This window comes from Anolis carolinensis, chromosome 1 (assembly GCF_035594765.1).
Source record: "Anolis carolinensis isolate JA03-04 chromosome 1, rAnoCar3.1.pri, whole genome shotgun sequence".
Lineage (NCBI taxonomy): Eukaryota > Metazoa > Chordata > Lepidosauria > Squamata > Dactyloidae > Anolis > Anolis carolinensis.
This window is the reverse complement of record NC_085841.1, coordinates 15448104-15459335: the sequence shown is the minus strand read 5'-3', so window position 1 is coordinate 15459335 and position 11232 is coordinate 15448104. Positions and strand designations below refer to the sequence as shown.

Genomic DNA, 11232 nt, shown 5'->3' with positions numbered 1-11232 from the left:
TATTCTTAAAATCACTACAATGGATTTCCTCTTTACAGTACTGGGCAGTATAAGGCAAACCCTCCCCCCAAAATGAATTAGAAATCCTTGTTCACTAAGACTGAATTGCAATCAGTCAACATGTAGGCAATAATGGACAATATCAAACTACTTAGAAGAGTAAAGAGCAAATCTGTGAAGATTATAATCACATCAATGACTGAAATTGTTTCTCCTGTTGTAGAGTTATTTCTATAGGCACGCTGTGTGAGTCTGCATAATTAAAATGCTTTATTATCACCATAGACAATGATTATAGTAATAACTTTGTGGGACGTAAATGATTGCATCTTAATTTTACATATACACACATACACACAAATGCACACAATTCACATTTGAAGCAATCAGCAGAAAAAGAACTTTGCAAACAAGAGATGCTTTAATACTGCTTGCTAGAACCCTCCATGTTATTGAGACACCTCAGAACCTCCAAGATATTCAAGCTGGTCCAGATATTGCAAGAGCTATATGCAAATAGTTGCAGAAAGTGTGAAGGAGCTGATTTACTGTCTAAATCCTATACAGATATACTAGGGATGGAATATTTAGATTCCCTTGAAGCCCTGGGTTCCAGAGTTTTAAGCAAATGGTTCAATGTTTAACTCAATTTATAGAACTTGTCTAAGCTTAATTTGGGTACTGGTGTCTCTCAATCCTCCAGGTAGCATTTTCTGTGGGTGAAAGTATCTGCTGTGGAGAGACTGTTTCAGAGGACTCTGCTCCCACTGACCTAGTTGACAACATACATATACATTTGGATCCTTCAGAATATTCTATGTTCTAATATTTCCAATCTGGCAAAAAAAGTTCTATTAAATCATTTCAAAACTAAAACACAAGCCAAGGATGGGAAAATGTGGGGTCAAAGCACAACATACAACATGCTCAAAACTGATCCACAAATTTGTTTCTTTGGCTGGATCTACACTGCCCTATATCCCAGGATCTGATCCCAGATTACACTATGTAACATGATTTTTTGTTTCTGGGTTATAAATATCATTTTGTAAGTGGTTCCATCATACAAATGTGGAAAGGTTCATTAAACTGCAAACACTTTGTTTTTATGGGACATCCTGCAGCACATTGTGCTATAGTTTTTCAATTAACATCTTCTAAACTCTCAACCAATTCAACATAGTTTGTGGCAGCCACAAAAATGAAGTTTTTGGAGTATAACAACTACTTTAAAAGTAAGCATCTCACCAGGAACAGATTTTTTTTTCAAATTTTGTTACATAGTGTTATCTGCTTTGAATTGGATTATATGAGTCTACACTTCCAGATAATCTGGGATAAGAAGATAATCTGGGATCAGATCCTGGGATATAGGGCAGTGTGGATCCAGCCTTTAATGTCCTTCTCAAAACACTATAAAATGTATCAGATTATGCCTCGCTTACATACATGAAAAAATCCTGAAGCAACATTATATTAAAACCAAAATACACATAGGAAGCGAGTAGTAAACTTTCTAGTTTTGATTTTGGCCAATTTCAAGATAATATTTTTATTTTTCTAGAAATATCAAGATATTTGAAGGAGCTTTGTGGGAAAATCTGTATTTTGGAGTGGATTTCAGCCCTTTGGCAGGGTAAAAAAAATCATATGTGCTTTTTAAAAAGTTGAGGGTGTTTTGAAAGTTTCAAGGTACAGTACATGCTTTTGGACAAAAAATAGTATGTGGCCCGTAGGTTATATTTTGCCCACCCTGATCCAAACAGCAATCAAATAACTCCTTGATTGTTTTTGCAATGGTGAGTATGCATTTGAAGAGAGGTGTTATGGTGTAGTGATTTGAACATTGGACAACAACTCTGGAGACCAGGCTTTAAATCCCCACTTGGCCATGAAAAGGTGCTTGGTGATTCTGGTGCAATTCCACTCTCGATGCCTCAGAGAAAGGCAGTGGCAAATCTTCTTTGAACAGATCTTACCAAGGAAATCACATGGTATGCTCACAATAGTTTTATCATAAATTGGGACTGGCTTAAAGAAGCACAAGAACAACAACAATGCATTCGAAACCTGAATGACTGGAGTATGAGCTCATCCTCAGACACATCTTAACCCACTCTCCATTGTGCTCTTGTTCTTCAAATATTTTTATGCTCAATTTGCAATCATGACACTGAAGAGTTATTGAAATATCAACTTGTATCTCTGCAAGTAAAGTTCTCATTGAAAATGTTTTCCAACCTCAGTTTTCAAAGAGTACCTATACACCAAACAACAGGGCTTATTTTACAATGCATACCTTTCCCTCTTTCTTTTCTAAATGGATGACATTTGAGCAACTGGGTGTTACATGTGCTGTTTCTGTATTAACATTTACATTAATTAGCTAATTGAAAGATTAAACTGCTTACATACATTATGCAAATTTGATTTACACACATTTAAAGAGCAGCTACTGATTAATAAATTAAACACTTGCAAAATCATGTGCAAATCAATGTAAACCATCCATTTTCAATTTCATTCGGTTTTTAATGGATTTCTGACAAACACCTGCACTTGAACTTATCAGGTGCTTTGAGCTTCTCCATATTTCTAGTCATTCATGTTTTTCAGTGTAGACCAACATTCTCTAACCTGGCACATTCCAGATTTGTTGGCTTGCAGGTCCCATGATTCTTAATATGGAAGTGCTGGGAATTATATTCCAAAACACTGGAAGGGAGATGTAGGCACACTAAAGATCAGACAAGTTAAGTTGATGGAGTTCTGTGATCCACTCTGTTGGGGAGAAAGAAAAAGAGATAGACAGATAGATCAGTACTTCTCCCAAACTGTATTGGTACTATGGTGTTGATAGATAGATAGATAGATAGATAGATAGATAGATAGATAGATAGATAGATAGATAGATAGACCTTCAAACTGACATATATGATTCTACCTAATGTTTTACTGGCATGATTTATTCAGAGAAACTTTGCTACTACCTTCTTCTGAAGCTTGCAGACTTGCCCAAGGTCCTGGTGAGTTTTCATGGCCAACCAGGAATTGAATCCCTGGTTGAGTCCCTGGGTCCGGAAATTCTAATCCAACACAATGACCATTGTCTCAGGCTGCCTGTCCCATGGCTGTATGGAGATGGTTAAAGGCACCTTTCTTTATCTGTCATTTCCCCATGAGAAACACACTTTTTAACCTCATGCAAGGAATATATGGGGTATGAATCATAAAATCATAGAATCATAAAGTTGGAAAAGAACACAAGAACCACCTAGTCTATCCACCTGCCATGCAGGAACACACTGGATGAGTGTAGACAAAGCATGTGACAAAAACTAATAGTATAATAAAGACTAATTGAGATTTATTTTGGAAATGAAGCTCATTTTGGATGAAGCAACACAACCCCCCCCCCCCCAATTGAAATCAATTGTTCTAAACAGCTGGTTGAAAACCAACAGTTGAAAACCAACTCACTAATGCCTTGAAAGATCTCTCCAGCTACAACAAAGAGAACCACCTGAAGCCTAACCCTTCCAAGACACAAGTATGTGCTTTCCACCTACGTAACCGTGAAGCCAAAAGGAAACTGAAAGTTACCTGGGAAGGCCAAGAGCTCGAACACTGTTTCCATCCTAAATACCTTGGTGTCACCTTAGATCGAACACGAACATATAGGAAACACTGCATGAACACCAAGCACAAAGTAGCCGCACGCAACAACATCCTGCAGAAACTTACTGGCAGTGCATGGGGTGCAGACCCACAAGTAATAAGAACATCAGCCCTGGCCTTGTCTTACTCAACTGCTGAGTACTCCTGTCCTGTCTGGCACAAGTCTGCCCATGCAAAGCAGGTGGACATAGCACTGAACGAAACATGCAGAATAATGACAGGATGCCTTAAACCTACACCAGTTGATAAACTCTACAAGTTAGTTGGCATTGCCCCTCCTGATGTGCGACGGGAAGTTGCTGCCAACTGCGAGGGAAATAAGGTCGAACATTGTGAAAGCCATCCACTGCATGACTATCAGCCTCTTCCCACTAGACTCAAATCAAAGAAGGGCTTCATGAGAACCACCACTCCTCTTGATGTTCCTCCAGCAACAGCAAGAATGTCCCTCTGGGCAGCTAAACCAGGCAATTCCAACTGGATGGCCCCCCATGAGGGTCTTCCTCCAGGGGCAAACCAAAAATGGGCAACTTGGAAGTCCCCGAACAGACTGAGAAGTGGAATGGACAGATCAAAAGACAACTTGGCAAGGTGGCACTACCTGGAGGAATACTCCACCTTGTGTGACTGTGGAGCAGAACAAACAACTCCACATATGTATGCTTGCCCACACTGTCCTGCCTCATGTACGGAGGACATGTTGTTTAAAGCTACAGACAATGCGGTCACTGTTGCCCGCTTTTGGTCTAAAACTATTTAGCTGCTTGTGATTTCCTTTATTTCATCACTTTTAAATGTATTTATTATGCAATGCTTTTGACATGAAATAAATAAAATAAACAGCTGGTGACAAACAATTATTAGAACAAACTTTTGTGAAGAGTGTTTCTCCATCACACTTCACAAAGATGAGGAAATGAATGTTAAATCTGGCAAATGCAACTGAATTAAAACAACTGGGTGAAGTGATTTATAATGAGTTAAAATAAATAAATCTAGACTTTACACACACACTTGAAAGGTATGGGCTCACAGTCACTAATCAAGGGATTTATGATTTTGGTAGACAGCCCAATGAAAATGTCAACCAACTGAGTAGTTTCTGTTTAAAAAAGGAGTGGGGGGAATTCAGCATAATTCCTAGCATAATTAATAGAGGATTTTAAAAAAAATTGTCAACACATCGTTATAGAAAAGTTAGAACTATTGACTGCATGGTGAAGATGATGAAGTTCTAGCAGGGACAGAGTGGAGGTTGAATTGATCATCAACTACTTTATCTTAGTACTCTACTTGGTGATATCTGAACAAATGTTTCAGGGAACAATTGCTCCCCCCTCCCAACTTCTATGGTGCTTTGGCTCTCCAGTCAGCATCAGTAAGTGCAACTAGTAACAACCACTTGCAATTTCATGACTGGTGGTCATCACTAAGATGGGTATAGTATGTTGTATGAGAGGGGGAAGATAAGAGTGGTCATCCTTGGGTGTTGAACTGGGTTCAGTGCTGCTTGGCCACATAAACTCAATCCAGCTGCTGGGTAACCTCAGTAACATGAAATATGGACACCCACTAGCCACTGAGTCAGCTCAAGGGCTGGTTGTGTAGGTGCTCAAAGCACTGATCTGGAATACTCCATTTCATGACAGCTCCAAGATATGTGGTCCATGTAGCACATATAAATGAGCCATATGGGTTGCAAGATTTCTTTATTTTCTTCTCACACTTAAATACGTACATGAAAGATAGATAGCTCGTCAATAAAGGCATTTCAAATGACTTTTTATGTTTTTAATGTCTAATACACATTGTAACCCCTGCATCTCCTACTTGAGACAGAATGTACAGAAGGATTGAGGGAAAGACTTAAGGGATTCTTCTAAAGTTGATCACAGTTGATTGAAGAGCTTGTCTGAGTTTCATTAGACAAACTCAGAGACTACATAACTTTCTTGCTCCCAAAGGTGAAGTGCTTTCTGCTCCTACTTTCAATTCCTTCCAGTGAAGGCTAGCAGCTCTGATGCCAATGGGACACTGAATCTATACAGTTTTAGCTTTCAACAAGCTATCTGGGATGCAAAATCTGCTGCTGATAATAAGGTGAACCATCTGGGATAGTTTCTTTAAAGATCAGGCCAAAACCAATTCCTACTGATGCTGAAACTACCCACCTTCACTGACCTCGGAGTCTATATGCTCTCCCTATGGGTGAACTTGACATTCCTTTTTCTAAAACAGTTATTTGCATTTTACATGGAATCATTATAAACTTACTCCCAATTCTTCTTCCCTTTCTGCAGACAACATTTCATGATTCAAAATACAGACAGATAGCATCAACAGAATCAACAGCTAAAGATAGCCACCTTTTATTTAATTAATTTACATCCCACTTTTCTCCTGATGTGGATCATATGATATGTTGAAATAATACAGTACAACTAAGACCAATCTGGAATATATCTACATTACATATAATCGTCTTATGTAAACTTTAGGTTAAAACTATTAAAAGCACATGCACACCTATCTATTGCATTAGCCCAACTGAACCTGTTTAAATAGGTCTTGGCCTGGAGACAAAAAGAAAACAAAGAGGGGACCAAACAAGCCTCTCTTGGCAGAGAGTTCCATAACCTGGAGAAGCATCATAGGGTTGGTGACACTTAAGAGTAGACAACCAGTAGACAGAGAAACATTTAAACACAACCACCTCAGCCAAGTATTGCTGTTGTTCTTGCCTCAGAGACTACTTTTCCATTTTCAAAACAAATTCTGTGAAAAGAATTAATCATTTGTTACATGCAAAGTGAGAGTTGGGTGAGAGCTGCCTTCATCTCCATTTTTATTGCCATACATCTTAAGACTCCTCTTTTCAAAGGTCCACGTGAATATCACTTTAGAGCAGTTAACATGCCACTTTCTCTCTGATGTGTTCCTGAAACCTCCAATCTTTTTTTTTCCCTAAATGGGTGAAAACCTGACACACAATTGACAAGTGTATTTTTCCCAAAGTGGCATTGACAGAGAAGAATTGAACTCTACCAGTAGAAAGTAACATCTGAGGCAGATTTTGACTTGGACTTAAACTACCAGTTAAGTGGAGTGCCATGATTTATAGCTTACTTGGATTCTTCTGAAAACAAAGGGGTACCATGCATGAGAACAGAGAAAGGACAGAAGTAGCTCTTAACTTCCAAACTTCAACTGGGGAGGGAGGGGGTCATCTGTGCAGAGAAAGGGGGTGAGTCATGCTTATGTTTCTATGTCTGAGTTCCTGGCTGTCATAGGGCAGCTGCATGATCAGGAAGAAAAAGGGGCAACCTCTCTCCATCTTCTTGGTCTGATGTCAACAGAGGCACCCACAATGGACAAGAGCTTGGATGGAGCTCCATGGGCGACCAGGACAGTGGCAGGGGTGGCACAAAGGAGGTGAGATGTTGACTTCCTAATCAGAGCAGATGCACTCCTGGGTTGTCTGAACAGTGGCCCCAAGGCACATTTACACCAGACTAAGCTGTCTGCTATAGATGAGCTCCTGGTTCACGTGCTATTCCCCATTAATAACTACTTGACAGCACTGCCACATTACTTGGCCACTCAGTCCAAGTTTTCTTCTGGCAAATGTTGGTGAGCATGTCATGGGGGGGACATTGACAAAATCCTTACAGATCTTTTCACCATAAGCAAACACTGCCAGAATTGTTAGCCATTTCGATAAAGGCAAAAAATCAAGAATGAGTAATTTTCATATTCCTACCTGGTGATGCTGTATTTGGAATCAGGGTATATGAGAACACAATGGGAGATTCCAAGTTAGGATGATAATGTAAAATGTCTTTGTAGGCAAAGAGAATGATATTTCTTGAAGGGGAAATAAATTTCAAGATGGTGATATGTCAGGAATGGGCTTACATAATTGCCTTACATTGTGTAGGGATGTGAGAGTGGGCCTTCACCACTGTGGCACCCTGACTGGATAATGCCTTCCACTTGGATATAAAGGGCCAACTATAATGTTTTTACATAGTGGTTGGTGCCCTTTAATTTGGCTCTCCAGATCTTGCTGAACAATAACTCCCATCACTTTTGATTATCTGCCATGCAGTGTGGGTCTAATGGGAATTGCAACCCAACAGCACTTGTGGCTGTTAGGTTGGGGAAAGGTTAAAGGACATTTTAAAGTCATATCCATAAGACTAAATTCAAACCCTACTATTCAGACTAAACAGACCAAACTGAAGTCTTCCAAATATTATTGTATCGCAATTCCTATCAGTTCTAGTCATAATGTCTGATGATGAGTAATAAAAGAGTTGTAGTCAGCATCTTGAAGGCCATGTAAAATGACATGGTGGATCGGACTCAAATAGCATAGCAGGACTTGAGTTTGACACATGCTGTTTAGACCACATCATGAGAACTTAGAAGTAACTTCTGAAGCAAACATGTTTTCACATCTTTATCTTCATAGAAGGACTGATTTATTTTCACTTTATGATTGTCAATTTCATCTAACTAGAATTTCACATAGTTTACCGTTTCGAGTTCCCAAGGTTATTATACAATAGCATTGTCTGTCTAGTAGTCAGATCTGCAACAGTATTCCCCTTGGAAACGTCTTACGCCTTCCATGACATTTATATGACAGGAGAATACACATGGGCTTTTATACTATTTTTGTATATTTATTATGCAAAAAATTAGCTTATGCAGTTACATACTGTTGTGGAAATTCATCTTCTCATAGACAGTTCATGTCTAGATACATTATGTCACACAGACGCTACATTACTTTGGTATATTATCTTCTTATAAGGGCCATTTCTCATACTCTCTGTACTTGTAGTACAAGAATATGGTACCTATTCGTTTAAATGGTAAGAAACATCAAATTGTACAATATTTGTTATATATACAGCATTGCACATTTCACTTTTCATCAGCTGAAAAATTTCATCTAATGCAGAGTATTTACATGTATTTCTATATTTAACGGCATTTCCAGTATATTGCGTTATATCAGCATAGCTAACAGCAGTGCTTCAGAGAGTATTTTAACTTTCTCTGTGCAGTTATTTCTAACTCTGTCAACTGGTGTTTCAATCAGAGTATTGCAAATTCAAAGTGTCCTCACCAATTCTGGGGATTGCATAGTATGTAGAAGACTACATGATTTCTAGATTTCTAGATTTCTTCTGGTTTAGGAAACTGGCCCAAAATTGCTGCAGCTTAATAGTTTTACAGCTGTTGCCTGCATATCTTTGGACCTTATCCCAAGTGTGTATGTGGGGGGGGGGGGGGATTCGTTTCATCTAAGAGTGGTATTTAGTCCTGTAGCATTATAACTATGTTCCATTATTCATATCGCATGTTGTCTGAATTTGCTGGTTTACTTGTTACTATATGTTTTCATCCTTGTCCCAGGATCAAGTGGATTCTCCCCTCCCCCTTTAAAAATATTGTCTAACTTTAACATCATGAAGGATTGAATTATAACATTAAAGGCATAGAAAAAGAGCAATTTACTGAAGTAGCGATATTTCTTAGTTTTATTTTTTAAAAAATACTGAAAAGGATCAAGTGGCTCCATTATGGCAGTACCAGGGGCTAACTGCTGGTTAGGAGACTGCCCACAGGACAGCCCATTTGCTCATGTTATTTTTTTTTTATTCAATGCAGGCGATTCTGACAGCTCCCATCCCATGTGTTTTTGATACTTTAGAAATGGTATATCACAACGCTAAATAGCTGAACTGTTTACTTGAGCCTTGAGTGTAATAGAAACAATATTAATAGACCAGGACAGTCTGTGGTGAAAGAAAGCCCCAGATATTGGAAACTTCTGACCTGAGTTTTTAGCTTAGGATCCAGTTTAATTAATCACTTAGCTCAGGATGAGTACATTAGCAGTTGTTTTAAGATCAACTCTAAGAAAGCCTTTCTGCATCCCTCCTAACTCATCTGGGTTTTGACATGGCTATCAAATCAATCAAACAGAGATTGTGGGACATTGCCTTATATGAGCTGTGCTCTCGTTCTTATGTATCCTGCTCCCCTGCACTTTTCATTGGATTTTTGATTTTTTTTTTTTGCATGTTTGAAATAAAAAGAAATGTTTGCAGAAAAGTAGATAAGCACAAGTTGCACATTTTCTGTGAAATAAGTACTAGTTTGGAGCATTTTCCTACAAAGAAGTCCTGAATTATGTAAAATCTCATGGCAGTTGGCTATTTCTCCATTGGAATGAGTCCATGACACATTCATCATATTCTTAGTTTGTATAGTTTGTTTCAAGGTTTTATAGAATAATAATATTTTAAGCTGGAAGAGACCACATTTAGTTCAGCCCCTTGCCATGCAGGACACACAATCAAAGCATTCATGACACATGGCCATCCAGCCGTTGCTTAAAACCTCAAAAGAAGGAGACTCCACCACACTCTGAGACAGCTCTTACTATCAGAAAATTCCTTCTAATGTTTAGATGGAATCTCTTTTCCTACAGTTTGAATCCATTGCTCTGTATCCTAATCTCCACTGCAGCAGTGAACAAACTTACTCCTCAAAGTGATATCCTTTCAAATATTTAAACATGGCTTTCGTGTCCCCTCTCAGACTACTTTTCTCTGTGCTAAACATACCTAGATCCCTAAACACTCCTCATAGGGCTTGGCTTCCAAACCTTTGATCATTTTGTTCATCCTTTTTTGAACATGTTTCCAGGGGATGGTACCCTGTTTCCCCAAAAATAAAACATCCCCTGAAAGTAAGACCTAGCAAAGTTTTTGTTTGGAAACATGCCCGTCAAATACCAGAGCATGCAGGATTGGTAAATGTACATACCATAAATTGTTGTACATAGAAATAATGGTAGTAATAAGAAATTCTTGATAGGATTCACAGTTTGTCTGGCTATGCTGGTTTGTGATGACAACTACTGTACAGTATATAATAAATGTCCTTTTTTTGTTCAACAATAAATGTGAATTCTTCTCCATGGGAAAATAAGACATCTCCTGAAAATAAGACCTAGTACATCTTTGAGAGCAAAAAATTAATATAACACTGTCTTATTTTCGGGGAAATACAGTATATGGATCATGGTTCGTGAAAAAGGTTTTCTGAGAAAAATGAATCTTGTGACAGTTCTTGTATCCCAACTTTAGGTTTTGCACATCATATTTTATGTTTTTTTATGTAAAGACAAACAAAAAGTTCTTTGACTGATTTTAACAACATCCATGATGTCTAGAGTCATAAAACAATAGAATTGGAAGAGACCACATGGGCCATCTAGTCCAACCACCTGCTATGCAGGAAAAGCACAAGTACCCCTGAGAGATGGCCATTCAGCTTCAGTTTAAAAGCCTCCAGAAAAGGAGCTTCTACCACATTCTAAAGTAGAGTCCCACAGTTGAACAGATCTTACAGTCAGGAAGTTCTTCCTAATGGAATCTCCTTTTCTGTAATTTGAACCCATTGCTCTGGGTCCTAGATTCCAGAGCAACAGAAAACAAGCCTGTAATAGTTTGTTTTGTGGTGACATGAACA

At 38.5% G+C, this 11232-nt stretch overlaps 1 long non-coding RNA gene across 2 annotated transcripts in view; it reads right to left on the bottom strand.

Moving 5' to 3' along the window:
* Positions 1-247: 247 nt before the first annotated feature.
* Positions 248-11232, bottom strand: part of LOC134296183 (uncharacterized) — a 110259-nt gene continuing 99274 nt past the window's right edge. For both annotated transcript variants that reach the window (XR_010002763.1, XR_010002762.1), the window contains one exon: positions 248-2781. This is a non-coding gene — a long non-coding RNA (uncharacterized LOC134296183). The remainder of the gene's footprint in view (positions 2782-11232) is intronic.